Source organism: Sorex araneus, chromosome 2 (genome assembly GCF_027595985.1).
Source record: "Sorex araneus isolate mSorAra2 chromosome 2, mSorAra2.pri, whole genome shotgun sequence".
NCBI lineage: Eukaryota > Metazoa > Chordata > Mammalia > Eulipotyphla > Soricidae > Sorex > Sorex araneus.
In genome coordinates, this window is record NC_073303.1 from 69,282,984 (window position 1) to 69,300,097 (window position 17,114).

Consider the following 17,114-nt stretch of genomic DNA (forward strand, 5'->3'; position numbering starts at 1 on the left):
TACAATGCACTGTTTGCCTTAGATGTTGACTAAACCCCAAGCTTCATGTAATGGAAGACCCAGGAGAAGTCCTTTCTATAACTGGGGATCAGTGTTAGAAGGCATTTTAGAAGGAGAAAGAAATTCAGACAAGGGTAAGAATTCAGAAGAGAATAAGTGAAGAGTGGATATGGGGTAACATGTCTTCTTTGGGGGTTTTCTAGGGGAACCTGGCAAGACCTACCACAAAAAAAAACACATTTCCCCAAAGCCTCCAATTAAGCCTCAAAGCGCAATCAATTTTCCTCTTACCCGGAGAGAATATTATATCTTCCGAAGGAAGCAGCATATGGGGGCTACCGGGAAGGCCTTCTAGTCCAATTAGAAGGCAGATAGATCAGAGAGCGCGGGACTCCTGAAGCTGTCTGATCTTTTGCCTATGATTTGTCTCAAGTACAATTGACAGCCCCAACCAGCAATTAGAATGCAGAGACTGGCAGAGCTGGAGACTGGTCCAACAAGGAGCGAAGGTTTGACCATTGACGTGCAGTTAATTATTAAGGGCTGTCAGATGTCGGAACGGGAGTTGGTAATATTGTGGTTAAACGCCCACCACATGTCTAATTTGAGTTATGCCCACTACCTCCAGCACCAGTTCAAATTAAGTCCACATTAATGTCTGATGACTCACAGCTGTGCAGCATGCAACTTGGTGCTCGGTGGGGGGAGAGGGCTATTTGCATATCAGTTAGTGCCAGATCGTGAAGCGTGTGCTCTCTGCTTTGTTGGGATAGGCCACTGGACAAGCCAGCACCGGGGTTCTGCTTCGAAGCCCGTCTTCTTGCTTAAGGTAATGCGGAAAAGGTAATGCGGGTCTGTACGAGAACGTCAATGAAACCGTGAATCCAGTTTGGGAAATGTGATTCCAGGTGAGGCAAGATGCCTGTGGCAGTGGGTTCCGAATAGACACCCCCAGAGAACAGAATATGGCCAAATGAGAGCCGAAGTCAAGCCTGTCTCCGTAATCATTCTTGGTTAAACTCAATAGGCGCTTATGCGTCGGGCTGTCAAATACATTCTTTTTTTCTCGTTTGGATGGTGTTGTTTTTAAATATGATGTTCCAAATCTGCCCTGGAGCCATGGCCTTGGTCCCCACCTGCCTAGCAGTTGGTTGCCAGTGAGCTCGCAGCAGGCTGCCACCGTCCAGACAGGCAGAGAGCAGGTGTCCCCCGGCTCAGAGGGGCCATGCTGTCCAGGGCCTTCAGAAGCTTTGAGGTGGATGGCTGGTTTCCAGCAATCTGAAGAGCTGTATGGGGAACCCCTCAAGCAGAAATATTTGGGGGTCCCCATGTATACATATGGTTTTGTGATATGGGGGGTAAATTGCAATTGTGTGTGAGGGCGAGGGAGGAAAGAGAATTGGTGGCAGCAGGAGGGGGTCATGGATCTATGCGCACCCGTATCTTTAGCCAGTCCAAGAAATGCAAGTGCAGGGTGAAGCTAGCTATCTAGTTTATCTAGCATTTTACTTTTAAGTAGCTATTATTTTAGCTATTAAATTATGTTAGCGATAGCACAGCGGGGAGGACATTTGCCTTGCATGCGGCCGACCCGGGTTCGATTCCTTAGTCCCTCTCGGAGAGCCCAGCAAGCTACCGAGAGTATCCCACCCGCATGGCAGAGCCTGGCAAGCTCCCTGTGGCATATTCGATATGCCAAAAACAGTAACAATAAGTCTCACAAAGGAGACGTTACTGGTGCCCACTAGAACAAATCGATGAACAACGGGATGACAGTGATGATGACAGTGATGATGATGATTTACTAGCTACTTAGGCACTATCTCTCCTCTCTCTCTCTCTCTCTCTCTCTCCTTCCTTCCATCCTTCCCCCCTCCCTCTCTCACTCACTCCTTTCCTTTTGGTTTTGGGGCCACTTGGCTGTGCTCAGGGCTTACTCCTGGCTCTTTGCTCAGGGATCACTCCTGACAGACTCAGGAACTGTGTGGTGCTAGAAATCGAACATGGGTCAGCTGTATGCGGGCAAGTGCCTTACCACTGTACTATCACTCTGGCCCCGCATTTTTTTTTTACCCCAAAAGAAATGACTGTGAAAGTGGTAACACCTAAAAACACATATATAATTAAAGCCATGCTTCCGAAATTCCACAAAATTGTATACTCAATACGTGAATTGATTTTTGTTTTCAAAAACTGCTTACATTTCTCTTTATAAGGTATAGCTTAAACAATTCATAGTATGAATACTTCTAAATTGATATGCTTTATTTTATTGCTTTTGGGTCATATCTGGAATGCTCAGGGGTTACTCCTGGCTCTGCACCCAGGACTTAATCCTGGCAGTCCTCGGGGACCACATAGAATACTGGGAGTCCAACCCGGTCAGCCACGTGCAAAGCAAACGCCCTATCTGCTGTACTTATTGCTCTGGCTCCATTGATACATTTTAGAAAAAAAACAGTCATCCTGTTGCTCATCAATTTGGTTGAGTGGGCATTGTGAGACTTGTTACTGTTTTTGGCATATTGAATAGCCACAGGGAGCTTGCCAGGCTCTGTCGTGGGGGCGGGATACTCTTGGTAGCTTGCCTGCCTCTCTGAGAGGGATGGAGGAATCTAACCCTGGTCGGCTGCATGCAAGGCAAACCCCCTACCTGCTGTGCTATCGCTCCAGTCCATTGATACATTTTAGATACACAATTTTGTAAGAATGACAAGAGGAGAATTAAGACAACTTTAAGAGAACATCTGAATAGTGGGCACTATTTCTTTAAAAAAACGTATCTGAAAAGTCCAAATAACAAATCATGATTTATAAGAGTAGATGATATAGCTGCTTTGCTCTAACCAGAAGTCAAACCATCACATCACGTAGAGGCTAAGCGGCATAAATCCAGTTTACAGAAATCAGAACTTGGGGGAGGGGGGTTATAAGGGGTGGGTTGGGAGGTTTACCTCCCCAGCCTGATCCACCCCCTCTTCACCCCCACTCCCTGTCTTGAACCGGAGGCGCTTTGTTTTCATTTTCCTTTAAACAAAGGAGATTTGGAAAGAGAGATGAAGGGAGAAAGAAGGCTTTAATTAGTCCTAAGCATTCCCAGCTCTGTATTTAGGAAACACAAGTAGAGGTGAGAGTGTCACACGTTTGGGTTTCTCTTAAAACAGATAAGCGGGAGCTGTGGATTGGAGACCTTGCTCGAGGGGCCAAGAGACTATCTCACTCTTTCCACGGGAGCGGCTAAAAAAAGCTGCGCGCAGGGACGGAGGTGGCGTTCCAAGGGAGCGGGGGCCAAGTGCGGGCCACCGCTGGTCACTCTGGTTACTGTTCTCTTTCTGTTCTCCAAGTGGGCGATTAGGAAGCACCAAACATAACGATCTGTTATAGACAGAGATCACAGCGTCTGTGGTTTCCAGAAGCTGCTGCTGACATTGTCTTGACAAGAGTCCCGTTCAGGGGTCACCCTACTTGGAGTGACGGGCTTTGTGTCCTGAGAAAACTTCAGAGGCGGGGGGGGGGGGGTCGAGGGGCACAGTGCGGAGAGTGAGGCTGCTGCCTTCCATGGGGGTTTGTGTCGGAGCTGGCTGGAGGCTGCTCTGTGCATCCCTTGTTGGAAACAGACTGACTTGGCGTCCGTGCCCAGAGATGTGGTCACGACTGTGGGAAGTGTCCTTGCGCCCTAAATTCTACCCAGAGCTACTGACTCCATGGTAGTAACTCTGCCATCGGGGATCCACAGGACGCCAGCTGGGTCACGAAAACGACTAAAACGCTCAGATGTGCTATTATATCGGCTTGCAACATAGTTTTTCATTTTTTTTTTCAATTTTTTTTCTTTTTGGGTCACACCCAGCAATGCTCAGGGGTTACTCCTGGCTTTGCACTCAGGAATTACTCCTGGTGGTGCTTGGGAGACTATATGGGATACCGGAGATTGGACCTAGTCGGCCACGTACAAGGCAAACGCTCTACCTGCTGTGCTATCGCTCTGTCCCCACTAGTTTTTCTTTTTGATCTATTGCCCTGACTTCCTGTTTTCAGAGATGATGAATAGTCTCTCCTTTCTGCTTTGATAAGATTTTTCTTATCTGCCCAAATCATAAATTGGTCACTTACTCTGTGTTTGCTGTCACACTACTGAAAGACCCTGGTAGTAAGTACAGTAGGAAGGTTGGGGGAGAAATTTTACTTGTGCTACGATGTCTGCCAGTCTTATGGAAAGGGTCTTATGCTACACTCGTCCCGTGACACAAACTGAAACCTCTTACAATGGGAAGAGGTGTTTGGTGTCTGCAAAGGCCACAGAACGTTCCAGTCAGGTTTTCTCTGGCCACGGGACATGGTCCAGTGTCTGGACTGGCCTCCCTCCCCAGGCTGAAGAAAGAATTCACTGAGGTGTTGGTGGGGTTGCTTTCTCGTGAATTAGGGTGGGCCTGTTTTCTTAGATTTAGGCCTTACCATTCCCTCTTACACTCGACGAGTAGCCGTGAGCAGCTGACTTCTTAGTAGTGCAGTAGTTTTGCTTGCAAATAGAAGGGAAATTGTAGCACCTTTGGAGATTTATTATGAATGATGCATTATCTACTGTTAACACAGTAGATACAAAATACTAGCTCAGTTCCAGGCAGCACAGCAAGAATTCAAATCACACCCCCTCTTTCCTTTACTTCCCCTCTGTAGTTTCTCTTTATGGTTATCTTAGATAAATGTATCTGACCCTAACCTAAAGATAAAGATAACTATCTTTCATGTTACGTATATTGTCTCCACAATAGCTCTGTACAGCTGATGATTTTAATTAATATACTTTTGTTTTGTTTTGTTTGGGGGCCACACCTGCTAATGCCCAAGATTTCTTTTTTTTTTTTTTTTTGCTTTTTGGGTCACACCCAGCGATACTCAGGGGTTACTCCTGGCTTTGCACTCAGGAATTACTCCTGGCGGTACTTGGGGGACCATATGGGATGTCGGGGATTGAACCCGGGTCTGCCACGTGCAAGGCAAACGCCCTACCCTCTGTGCTATCGCTCCGGCCCCAAGATTTACTTCTTGTTGTGCACTCAGGGGTCACTCGTGGGAGGCTCTGAGGACCCTCTGGGATGCCAGGGCCTGAACCCGGGTCAGCTGTACGCAAGGCAAGCGCCCTACCCGCTGTACTGTTGCTCCAGCCTTATACTTCTTACTTTTTTAACATGTAAAATTATCCATGCCACTTACTTATTTCCTATCCAGTGGTTTCAAATCAATCTTCTCTTGGCATATTCTAGTTCTCCAAAGGCATATTCCACACTTGCCCACTCTTTCCAGTATGCTTGGTGCTTCCCCTTACTTGACAGGGGACACACTCAAGAGTTATTGGAGACATAAATGAAATCTTAAGAAAATCCAGGCTCAAGTGATTGAGGAGAGGGAGAACACCCCTGGAAAGAGAGGTGGTTGGCAGGTCAAAAATTTTAGCTGTCCACCAAACAATAATAGTGAGTTTTGTGTTGAAATATTGAATGTAATCAAAGTAAAGTGAAAGTAAAGTGAAATTTATCAGTTACACAGGCGGGGTGGGGGGCTGGGGATGTGAGGGGGTGGGATGGAGCTGTACTGTGATTCTTGGTGGTGGAATATGTGCACTGGTGAAGGGATGGGTGTTCGAGCATTGTATAACTGAGATTTAAACCTGAAACCTTTGTAACTTTCCACATGGTGATTCAGTAAAAGAAAAAAAAAGAAAAAACAAACAAACAAAAATTTTAGCTGTCCAATCTCTCAGGTCTTCCGATTCCTGTTCTAATACAACCCGTTAAGCCCAGTTGGTTGTCAGTGCTAGGACTAGGGTTTCCTTTAGCATCACCTTTCCAGTTTGTTGATAACCTAAAGAGAGGCAGGTTAGATAAAAGGGGAGATAGCAAGGATGAATGAAACCAACCAGCGTGTGGCCCTGCTTCCTCCTTCATGAATCGGTTGGCGGCGGCTTCAGGCCTGGGTGAGGAAGTGGCTCATGGCTCATGGTGAAAGAACACTCGCTTACTGAATACACAACTTATATTTCTATTGGGAAAGCCTGAGAGTAAACTAACTTGCAGCCCTAAATATCCTCATCTGCATCTTAGCTGCCCTAAGATGTGTGCTTATGCTATTCGGGCTGTGTGCATATGCCACTTCCCTTTCCTTTTCTATCCTTCACATTCACACACACACACACACACACACACACACACACACACACACACACACACACACACACACACACCACTTTTGTTCTTTAGCCTGTCTTAACTCCTGCCCTTTCAGGAGTCTTAATTCCTCCTCTCAGCCTGGAGGGCACTTTTCTGTACCAAGCACATTAGAGTAGGTACTGCTTGGTTTTCAAAGCTTGTATTTCAGCATTCACAAAGTGTATCCTATTACCTGCAATTTTCTTTTCCTTGTCACTCTCTAAAACTTAAGATTCCTAAGAGCTGATGTTCTTCTATGTCTAGCTTATATACCTGGGACCAGGCACACTGTCTAGCATAAAACAGGTGTTTGAAACTATGTGTTGACTGAAAATAAAACATGTCTTTGGAAAGTCCCCCATTAACCCTTCTTCTTCCATTGATAACCACTTTTATATTTGTCAAAGCCGATCACCTTGCAGTCAGGAAGCTCATGATATTATACTGACACTCCATAAAGATTGGAGAAAGTAAGTTGATCGTGTATTAAATTCCATTTGCAAATTAATCCATTTACTCTTCTTTGCCAATAGGAGCTGCGTCTTGGGAAAATGGAAGGAATGAATGAGGTTCGGTTTTCCCCGCTTTAAACCCCTAATAATGTTGTGACAGCTCCACCACTTTGACTGAACATACGAAGGGGAATGAGCCCCTCCCCACATTCTGGAATATTGACGTTTCTCTCTCCTTTCCAGCACAGGCGAACAACACCTCATATCAGGTCCCAGAGTCTTTCAGTTAAATAAAGTATGAAGAGTACTTTCAGGCTTCAGATCCAACCTACCAGGAACAATCCCCCACTGCTTTCAACTAAGTCCAAATTGGGGGAGGAAGGGGCGGAGGGGGGGAGCTAGAAAGAAGGGGAGGAAGAGAAACTCCTGGGTCTCTGATAACTAACCTTTCCCATAAAAGTGCACATCAGTCTGACACAAGTAATTAGCTGTCAGGTGCCAGGCTTTGCTGTCAGAGGCCAATTTTCAGATTAGTGTAAATTGCAGGGGGGCTTGATGGCCTTTGCTCCCACCTCCTCACCCCTTCAGCCGGCTCCCCTCCCCAGCCTGCTGCCAGTTTGACTGGAGCCGAGAGTAATGGAGCTGGCAGGGTGGAATCAATTACTGGCCAATGAAGATTTTCCCACAGGTCTGGCCTTGGGAAAGGAGGCCTATTCCTGCCGCCCTGACAGCTGGCCTGGGCGTCCTCTGGGAAGGGAGCCTGCAGAAGGGGAGAGAGGGCCGCCCGGCGATCCGCCGATGACAGCCTATACATTATTGACAGGATTTGGCAGAGGCGCTGCACCACGGCCTGTTTGGCCGCGCTCTCTCTCCCCGTTTTTGTGCCTGCACGGACGGCTGGTTCTTCCCCAACAACTTGCTCTCCAAGCGAGAGCCCGGACACAGAAAAGTCTAAATTTAATTTGCTTAATGGACTAATGGACTCAACTCAAAAGAAAAATGAGGGTGACGTGCTGATTAGAGTCTAATATGAATATCTCGATGTAGTTTTGAACAATTTGGGGTTTGGGGGCTGTGTCTTGCCTGGCAGTGCTCAGGACTGACTCTTCCTGGCTCTGTGTTCAGGGATTGCTCCTGGCCAGTGCTCAGGGGGCTGTATGTGTTGCTGGGGGGGTCAGCTGCATGCAAGGCAAGGGCATTGCCCCCTGTACTATTGCTCTAGCCCCCTTGTATCATTTTTTTCTAAATTAAAAAAATTGAATTACTAGGATTGTATCATTATGTTCAGTTGGGGTCACCACATATAATTCTTGGGGCTTGTCCTGGGGCCCCCTGGGTATTGGAAGTGACAACAAGTCACTTTGGGCTTCAGTGAACATGGGATACGTTTGCGGTCTGTGTTTTTAAAAAACTTTGGACTCCATCCCCCCCCATTATTTTTTGTTCAGCAGTTACAATAAAACCTACATAAAGGGAGTTTGCCTATTAGCCTATTCTGGCTTATGCCTTTATCTGAAGTTGTGAGCAAGAGTAGCTATCTGAATGCTGGAAATGTGTCATCTTTTCTTCCCTTCTGCTTACTTTTTTGGGTCACGCCCAGCAGCATTGAGGGCTTACTCTTGGCTCTGTGTTCAGGGGTCATTCCTGGCGGTGCTCTGGAGACCATGTGAATCACCAGGTATAAAATCGGGGTCAAATGCATGCAAAGTAAATGTCTAGTTTTTTTTTTAGTATATTTTTATTTTTCTTGGGGATCACGCCCGGCAATGCTCAGGGGTTACTCCTGGTTCTGCACTCAGGAATCATTTCTGGTGGTGCTCGGGGAACCCTATGGGATGCTGGGGATCAAACCGGGGTTGGCTGCATGGAAGACAAACGCCCAATCCACTGTACTATCACTCTGGCACCAAAGTAAATGTCTTGATCCTTGCACTATCTCTCCAGCCCGTACCTATTATGTATATAAATCAAATAAATAATCTAGTTTTAACAGATTCAATGACAATTCAAAAGCAAAATGTTCATATTAGATTATAAGCTAAAATCCATTTGCCAATGATAAAACATTTTAAAAGACATGTATTTTTTTAAAAATACATTTAACTATTCAACTTTTTATTAAGAGCTTTGAAACAAGTATACTGAAAGAATGACAAAGAAACCAGTTTCATAGTATAAAAATTTAAAACATTTACACGTGAAAATTTTTTCTTAATAGCATCTTATCTGATATGACTTTTATTGTCTTCTTTTTTCTTTTAGGGAACTAGCAGAATGGATTCTCTATGTCTTGTGCATTAAACTTCTGCTCTTTCAGGGAATTTAACTGTATAATTTAAAGAGTTTGATTACAACATTTCAGTATAAAATTAAGTAAGAGAGAGAGTTAAGAAGGAAAGTGCCTGCCATAGACGGGGGGGGGGGGGGGGGCGGGTGGCAGGAGGGAAACTGGGGACATTGGTGGTGGAAAATGTGCACTGGTGGAGGGATGGATGTTTGTTTGATCAATGTATGACCGAAACCCAATCATGAAAGCTTTGTAACTGTGTCTCACAGTGATTCAATTAAAAAAATAAAAAATAAAATAAAATTAGGTAAGAGTGGGTAAGTAAGCATGGGTCAGGAAGTCAAAAAGTACATGAGATGTTACAGTTCAACAAGTTCATGTCCCTTGCGGGACAAGTTTCAGATACTAAGCCTAAGCGCTCTCTCTGGAAATTGAATTATTGGAATGAGAAATACAAGTCCGATATTCACCTGGCCATGCTCCTGTAATCAAAGAAACATAACCACAGTCCAACTCACCTTCTTTCTGTTATTCTCGCTCCATGCCCTGGAGGAAAATATACCAGCAAATACAGTCACCGATTCTGACAACATGCTTCTGCATAGAGAGAGGTGAGGGGGCGGGGTGGGGGCTCAGACAAGCATTCCGGGCTTCAAGTGCTCGCCTCACCTGTAGCTTCCTGAGCACCACCAGAAGGATTTGGACCCCCCCAACCCACGGCTGCACCTCACACTGCTGGGAGTGATGCAAACCTCCTTCCCCCAAAATATGAGAGAGGAGGTATCAGAAAGAATTCCTCTCCAGAAATATTGAACAATCTGGGGAGAGCACTTTGAAGTTGACATTATTTTTTCAGTAAAGATTTATGTAGATCATTTATTGTTCAGACATCAGCTTTACATATACATGTACAATATGTTTTTTTTTTTACAAATATGAGGAAGATGCACTTTCATTTCCTCCTTTGAATTTTTCACTCTCTGGTAAACTTCTCATCCACAAACCAAATTTAGTTAAATATAAAAAGTCAATTCCTCAACAGCAGGCTTTCCAAGAGGAAAGAAAGACTGTTCTGAGATTTTACAGGGAAACTAAACCAATAGGATATTGACAGAGATACATATGTGTGTATTATAGAATTATCTAATATACATAATTATGAGGTGGAAAGTTCCCAGGATGAGTTGGCAAGCTGGAAGTCCAGCAGAACAGATGGTTTCATTCTAGTCTAAGCCCAAAGAACTGAAACTCAAGGGAGAGGCTAATGTAAAAGTTCTCTATAGGAAACCTGGAGTGAAATTATACAGATTATCTGGCACTCCATACCCAGTCTAAATAGCACACAAAATTGCCCATGACAGTTTCTTCGATTTCCCCCTTCATTGTTCAAAAGATTTTAAAGTTTGCATTTAATTATCATCTCCTGCCTAAGTACCAAAATGTTAAATATAAATTAGGGGTCAGCTTCTTTTGGGTCAGTGAAGTAGGGAGGATAAGAGAGCGATAGGACAAAGAGTTAAGACGAGTGTCCCATTTATCTTGCTATTTCAGCCTTGAGATTCAAGTTAAAGTAGGGGACCACAAATGCCTGGGATATCTTTTCCTACTCTACTTCTCTGCTGGGGCCCAGAGCCCTTGATAAGCATATTTTAGCCAGCAGAGCAGTGCGGTTAGCTAGAGCTTGAAGACGTTGGAGCGTAACTAGAGTGCTCCATGGAGCTGCATTAGCTCACATGTCGCATGGATACTGGGAGTGCGCAAGGCAGTCTTGCAGCAGATTAGGTGGGGCCAGAAGCTCTAGGCAACCAGATGGATGATGGGACAGACACTCCAAAGGGTCAGTTGCCAGTGAAAGCCTAAGGGGAGGTCCAGTTAGCAGGCAGGGGGCCCATGCCCTGACTGGGCTGACAAATTATAGACTGCAAGTTCATCAGCTGCAGGATGTTAGCAACAGACACCAGCTGAACACTCAGGAACCACTCATGCCAATGATTCCCCAGTGGGGTTAAGAAGAGCTATTCTGCAGCTGGTCCACAGAACAGCAGGCCCGTCCTTAGACCCAATCACCCAGCCTCCACTAGGTCACTGGCCCACGCAGAACACCTGATAGCCTTTCTAGAGAGGACCGAGGAAGGAGACATAGAAAAGAAGAAGCATCATCTCACCAAGCGGTAGCATTGCCTAACAATTGTTTAAGTGTGTTGGCGTTGGATCAAATCAAATGCAGAGCAAAGAAAGAATTCAATTTTCTCTGCGTAGCTGAGATGCAGCTTGAGTACTTTTGAGGTCCCTTTAGAGCTGTGACTCTCTCAGTAACAAATCCTTTAAATCATGATCAGGCACATCGATTTGGGTTGGGGAACAGGGAAGCGCTTCTGTGGGAACGGGAATAAGACCTCCGGGAGTGTCATTTTCCTCCTTGTGAGATGACAGTGGAGATAAAAATGTTTCTTGGGATTTTTTTCTTCCCCCATCTTGCAACCCCTGTAAACAAATAAGAAAGAAAAATAAGCTTGTGGTCCTCTGCAGATGACGGTAGTCCTTTAAAAATGTTCTATCAGTTTGGTAGCAGCAAAGAGAGAGCTGGTACCTCTGTGGTCCCTGGCATAGCTGACAACCTCTTGTCTATTGTCTTTGAAAAAGAAGTACATGTCAAGTTTGTCATATGTCTCATAATAGGTGGCTTTCGTATATAAGTATCACTGGTAATTATTTACCATTAACTAAAACCGACGAACTGAAAGAGTTGCCGTGCTCATCCTGTGGCTTCAATTACTCCCTGGCAAGCTGCTCGGGCCCTGGGGAGTCCTTGTTAGAGGCTGAGAATGGGAACACGGCGAGCACTCATGTAGGCTGGCATATGTTCCATTGTGGAAGCTTGAGTGCTCGGCCAGGCCATAAAGAATACCGTCCCCTCCTCCGGACCAAATAAGAGATTTCTGTTTCCTCCTGTGAATCCGAGTGTCTTGTTCAAAACCACAACAAGGTATCACCTCCCGCCCATCAGAACTGTGCTCGAAAGAACAGAAACGATCTCTGTGGGTGAGTCCGTGGAGACGTTGCAAACTTAAGCACCACTGTTGGGATGGTAAAATCATGTCTCCACTACGAAAGGGCGTCTGGAGGGTCTCCAAAAGCCCCAAACAGAATGATCACGAAACTCTGAAAGCGACCTAAACCTGTCCACTGACATAAGAATGAAGGTGTCCACACAAGGGAATATCACGTGGGTTTCTTAAAAAGATGGAAATCCCGTCAGATGTGATGACAAAGATGAACCTACGGCATTAAGGGAAAGATTCCAGTAATGAAAGAACATAGAACAGATGGATTCATTCACCTAAGTACCTCAGGGAATCAAGTCATGCAAACAAAATGTAGATAGTGGTCGAGAAGAGGTAAAGTTTGGAGCAGGGAAAGTAGGGTGGAGAGCATCAGGACTGTAAGATGAAGACTTTCGGGGAGCTCTGAACTACTGAACTCTCTCTGCACTTAAGAAGATTAAGCTGGTAAATTAATTTTAATTTTTTTTTTTTTTGCTTTTTGGGTCACACCCGGCGGTGCACAGGGGTTACTCCTGGCTCTGCACTCAGGAATTACCCCTGGCGGTGCTCAGGGGACCATATGGGATGCTGGGAATCGAACCCAGGTCGGCCGTGTGCAAGGCAAATGCCCTACCCGCTGTGCTATTGCTCCAGCTCCAAATTTTAATTTTTTTTATTGAATCACCATGAGATGTACAACCACAAAGTTATTTATAATTGGATTTCAGTCATACAACGTTCCAACATTTCTCTCTTCACCAGTGTACGTTCCTTACCACCCGTGACCCGATTTCCCTCCCACCAGCCAAAACCCTCAGCCTCTCACTCTGTCTTTTCTTTTGGACACTATAGTTTGCAATACAGGTACTGAGAGGTTATCATGTATATCCCTTTACCTTTCTGAGCTGGCAAATTTAAGTTGCACGGTTTTTGTTGGTTCTTTTTTTTTTTAACCACAAAAATAAAATAGAAAGTCCTTGTTGAGAGGGAGGGTTCCCTCCGTGTTTGGTTTGGGGTCCACACCCAGAAGGGTTCAGGGCTTACTCCTGGCAGTGCTCAGGGGAATATCTGGAAGCAATCAATCTAACCAGGGTTGAACATGAGCAAGACAAGCAGCTTCCCTGGACTATCTTTGCAGCCTACAAGGGCTCGCTTAGAGGGACAGGCTGAGACCTCATCCAGTGAATGTCCAGGTGGTGTTTCCTCACATCTGGCATTCTCTACTTCTAGTCCAGTGAAGCCAGAGGGTATGATCCTCACCTTCTCGAGTGTTGCTGCCAGCCCCCAAGGCTCAGAAGTCTGCATGAACCAGGTCAGTGGCTTGGTTAATGAGCTGTAGACAAATGGTTGCCAATTTTGGCTTTGCACTTCTCCCTTTCCAATTTCTTTATGTGTGTTGATTAAATTCCAGTCACTAAACAATACTAGGATCAGTAAAAAAATAAATATAGGGTCAGAGCAATAGTATAGTGGCTAGGGCACTTGCCAACCCAGGTTTGATCCCTGGCACCGTATATGATCTCTGCTAGGAGTGATCCCTACGCACAGAGCCAGGAGTCAGCCCTGAGCACCAGGGACCATGGCCTCCCCCACAAAAGAAACAATCTGATCTTGCAATTTTCTTTTGGGTGCTGTAAATGTCCTCTTTATGGGATAAATGGATGTGAAGGCATACTCATGTACACACACACACACATACACACACACACACACACACACACTACTTGCATTCAGTCTCGTAGCCCTTATCACCACCCAGTCTCGGCCCACTGCAAACACGATGAATTCACATCCTGAGGTGGGGGGTGTACCACCAACAAAATCTGACCGGAGGAAACAATTTCAATTCAATCAGAGGCCTCCCGTGGTTGAAGTTTACAAGGAGTGCTGCCAAATCCCACTCTCTTGGCGGACAAACTGTGCAGACTTCGGGGCCTGTGGGGAGGGTGAGGTGAGTTTCTTACTTTCAAAAGAGGGTCAATCCAAGATGTTTGTATTCTTTCAATACTGTTTTCCCTGGTGGGGGGACGGGTTGTGGGGTGGGGGTGGGAAGTTCTTTCCTTGTTCCTGATATTTTCCAGAGATCAAAATTAAAATACAATGCACCAGGACTAATCAGCAAGATTTCAGAAGAATTGCATGTACTTTTGATTTCTATAAAAACCCACACAACACTGCTTTAACCTGTAATTATGTGCCGAGGCACATAGCTGCACAGATATCAGGCTTCCTAATCCTTCCGCATATTTAGCGGGTATTTGGGAGGCTCGTCAACGCCAATAAGTGTTTTTCCTTTGCCCCTTTACCCATTTGGTTCTCTACTAGTCCCAGTCCTGAGGAATTAACAAAAGTCAATTCCTACTCATGGAACTTTCTGGGTGAGACATACAGCTGAGAGGTACATCCACTGATAGGACGTTTCCATATTTAGGTATCCTTTCACTTCTTCAAAGAGCAAATACTAATTTCCACTTTGGCCTTGGCACTGCCTTGGAGCAGGAATCCAATCCGTCAGAAAGTAGCATCGAGTCTAGACAGAGAGAAGCAGATGCAGAGAATGACAACCCCAAGGTGGTGGGTGTGCGGGGTCCCTAGGTAGCAAGGAGCAGAGTGCCACTCCAAAACCTCACAGGAGGACGATAGGAATCCCGGGAAGAGAGAACAGCTTCCCCTGCGGGCCTCGGGAAGTTAGAATGTGCAGGTGAATAGCAGGATCTTGAAGAGCTACATGGGGCAACAATGACATTCCTCCCTGCTTCTGCCTCTTCTGCTCCATGATCTCCCCATATGATGAGTGTCTTTCTTTACCTCAAGGCTTACTCACCGAGGCTGCTTCCGAACCATCTCCACTGCCTGCCTCAGGAAACAGGATTGCCCAAGCTCTCTGTGTCTTCTGCTTCTTTGCCCAATAATGAATCTCTCTGGGGCTGGGGAGAGAGCACACAGCCCATTTGGGTTCTATCCCCCAAACTCCATATGGTCCCAAGTACCACCAGGAGTGATTCCTGAGTGCAGAGCCAGGAGGAATTCTTGAGCATCTCCGGTGATGACCTCAAAACAAAACAAAAGAAAATCATTTCTCTGTGTGGACTGGAGTGATAGCACAGCCGGTAGGGCGTTTACCTTGTACATGGCTGACCTGGGTTCGACCTCCTCCGTCCCGCTGGGAGATCCCAAGAAGCTACCGAGAGTATCCCCCCTGCACGGCAGAGCCTGGCAAGCTACCTGTGGCATATTCAACATGCCAAAAACAGTAACAACAAGTCTCACAATGGAGACATTACTGGTGCCCGCTCGAGCAAATCGATGAACAATGGGAGGACAGTGCCACGGTGCTACAGTGTGGAGCAAGACTCTCATTCCAGCCCACAACAGACCAAACTAGAGCCTGAATCTCTTTGGTTCAATATTTCAGGGATGCTGTCCCCTCACAGAGAGCACTGGCATCCAGAGTAAGAAACTCAGAAGGGGCGCACGTAGAGCAACTACGAGAGCTCCAGAACAGAAAATTTCTCGAGGATTATCATCAACATAGAGAAATAATCACTGAGCGAAGAACCAGAAGCAAACCTTGAGCACCATGGGGCATAACCTAACACCTCACCAGCCAAAAGAAATAACCCCACAGAAAGTAGACATCATATTATTCTTAATATTAGAGGAGAATGATTCAGTGTCTGACCATCAAATATTATACCAGTATATGTAAATATACGAAACATGAATATATGTGTGTATGTGTGTGTGTATTTAGTAAATATTCTGAATCAAGTTGAGGAATTTTTATTAATTTCTTAGCTTCTTATGAGTTTCCTTTTTATCATAAGTGGGTATTGGATTATGCCACTCTTTTTCTATCTTGATTTAGATGATGATAATTGTTTCTTTAAAAAATATTTTAATATAATGAGTTACACTGATTTTTTTTAATTTTCTGTGCACTGGTCCTGGAAGTACTGCAATACAAATCAATGTATGGAATGGAGGAGCAAACTCCTATTCCATTTTCTAGGCCCCCAAATCCATTTAATATATTCTCCGGGGTGGGGTTGGTGAGAGGGACATGGGCATCATTGGTGGAGGTGAATGGGCACTGGTGGAGGTATGGGTAAATGATCATTATATGAGTTAAATGCAAACACAAAAGTTCATAAGTCTGTAACTGTACATCACAGTGATTCTCTAATAAAAATTTTTTTAAAAAGAATGAAAACATAGGAAAATATATATATTCTTCTCAGATAGAGGACATATCAAATATTAAACTGATAAGAACAAATACTACACTTGATCTTAGCCAACAGGTGGAGAAGGGATGGTGATCTGTTTGTGTTTTTTTGTGTGTTTTTTTGTTTTGTTTTGGGGGGGTTTGGGGGGGGATTTTTTGACCACACCCAGCAATGCGCTCAGGGGTTGCTCCTGGATCTGCACTCAGGAATTAGTCCTGGTGGTGCTCCAGGGGCTCTATGGGATGGATGCTGGGAATCGAACCTGGGTTGGCTGCATGCAAGGCAAATGCTCTACCTGCTACTACTATTACTACAGCCTTTTAACTGATTTTCAAATATCCAATTAACTGGCATTCCTAAGAAAAATGTCTAGCTGGTCATGAAGTATTTTTATTTTAACATATTAATAGATTTAGTTGGCTAACATTTGGAGGGGCTTGGGCCACGCCTGGTGATTTGAGGTTACTCCTGATTCTACTACATTCAGTAATCAATCCTGGCAGTGTCTAGGAGACCAAATAGGATGCCAAGGATCTAACCAAGTTAGTGCAAGGCAAGTGCTTGGCTGTCATTTCCATCCACTTCAAACTATTTTTTAAATTCTCATACATTCTGGAGAGGGGTTGAACTGTAACTTATCTATGAGTGTGCTGATAATTTTCTAAATACTTGACTTTATATTGTTTTTTACTATTGGTTTATAATTTATTTCCATTTTGATCAGAAAATTATTTTATTGACGTGTTCATTGCAGCTCTATTTCTCTTTTAAAATGGTTTTCCTTCATTTTTCTCCTTTTCTCTCTGGACTGATTTGTTTAGCCTTAGTTCGTGGTTGATCTATAGACTGCCACAATCTTTCCTCTGAATGACCCATCAGTTCTAGGGCCCAGCTTA

At 44.9% G+C, this 17,114-nt stretch overlaps 1 pseudogene; it reads right to left on the reverse strand.

Moving 5' to 3' along the window:
• Window positions 1-16,198: 16,198 nt before the first annotated feature.
• LOC129402673 (U2 spliceosomal RNA) lies at window positions 16,199-16,306 on the reverse strand (annotated as a pseudogene).
• Window positions 16,307-17,114: the final 808 nt, after the last annotated feature.